This window comes from Oxyura jamaicensis, chromosome 8 (genome assembly GCF_011077185.1).
Source record: "Oxyura jamaicensis isolate SHBP4307 breed ruddy duck chromosome 8, BPBGC_Ojam_1.0, whole genome shotgun sequence".
Taxonomy (NCBI): domain Eukaryota; kingdom Metazoa; phylum Chordata; class Aves; order Anseriformes; family Anatidae; genus Oxyura; species Oxyura jamaicensis.
Genome location: NC_048900.1, coordinates 23,051,587 through 23,053,130, shown reverse-complemented (window position 1 = coordinate 23,053,130; position 1,544 = coordinate 23,051,587).

The window sequence follows — 1,544 nt, the reverse complement described above, 5'->3', positions numbered from 1 at the left end:
CAGAGAGAAGTGAAAGGGGCCTTGCTGGTGGTAAGCACGGCCTTCAGCCCTGCTGCTCCCACACGTCCCAGCTGAAGTGAGGGGCCTCAGAAGGAAATTAGCTGGAAAAGCAGCTGCAGGAACCTCCTGATAGCCTGAGAGGTCTGGGTGGGTTGGCAAGGTGAACGGGGGCTTGGCTTTACGTTGTGGCCATCTGAGGCTAGCAGAGCTACAGGTGGGTGCTAAAGGATGCCTGGGAGGTTGTCAAGCATTTACAAAGAGCCCCTGTACTTTTGGCTTTGTGCTGTGTATGTCTGCTTAATGGCAGTATATACATACCAAGACAGGTCATGCCATAAGTTTAAAAAAAAATGTTACACTAAGGATCTACCGTCCTGTACCACAGCCATCGACACATCAAAAAGTTGTTTTCAGGGTCTTGGGAGTCTCCCCACTTGATTTAGACACCTAAAGAGAAGAAAGGAGGTTCATTTTCAATGGCTGGACATATACTGTTAGCAGTCATTGCAGAAGGACTGCTTTACCAAGCAGATGAAATTTAGGTGGCAAATTGGTACTTTGCCCCAGAGCTCGACCTTGCAGCAGCTGCTTTCCTGGGTGTGCCTGTGTTTATTTGGATAGGAAGAAGAGCCCAAGCCATCTGTCCCTGTGTGTTCCTGCAGCACTTAGTGCTGAGAGATGAAATGTGGTTGTAATGCCAAGAAAAATAATGTTTCAGGCTTCCTAACACATGATATATGAGGAAATCATGGCAAAAGCCCAGCAAGTGGCGCAGAGTAATGTGAGCTGCCTGGATCCCATCTGACCACACGCATCTCCAGAGTGAATTTATATCTGGAAGTATTTAATGCAGCTGTCATACCAGTATGTTGCAATACTTATTTAATTTACAGGTTGCTCCCAGTGCTATATCCCAGTGGGGTTTAGATGAGGATTGCTGGTAGCACCTGATAATGGGTTTGCCCAGAGAGCAGCACGTGTCCTGTGCAGGGATTGCGTTCCCCAGGGATGGGAGAAAGCCACTGTCACTGCTGGATCTGCCAGCCCTGGTGTGCTTGGCAGGGAGCGAGAAGGTGACACCACCGGGCTGCTGTGAGTTATTGAAAGGGCAGGGCTGCTGCTGTTTAGCTGTAGCAATGAAAGAAATCCAAGATCTTTTTAACCAAAATGAATACTTACCCTGCTGCACCCAGCAAAGCCCCTTAATGAACTCTTGATAAATTAGTTATCTGAAGGTCTGAATCAGGCGGCCCAAGGTCAGCTCAACGTCTTTGCAATTACCCTTTTGGCAGAAAGTAGAGAAGGATTAAAAATGAAGTAACCTCTTTGCATCTAGTACTTAACTGTCTTTATCGGTCTGCGTTACACATCCCATGTGACCAGGTCTTTTCTTTACTCTCAAGTGTCTTAATATCTAGCAGAGGAAAGGTAACTGGGAAGAGAGACACCCTCAGAAATGGCATTGGGGAAAGATCTGGCACCAGGACCGAGTTGTCCCAGCAGCTTCATCAAGTCTCCAGTTCCAAAGCAGAGCAGCCACTGAA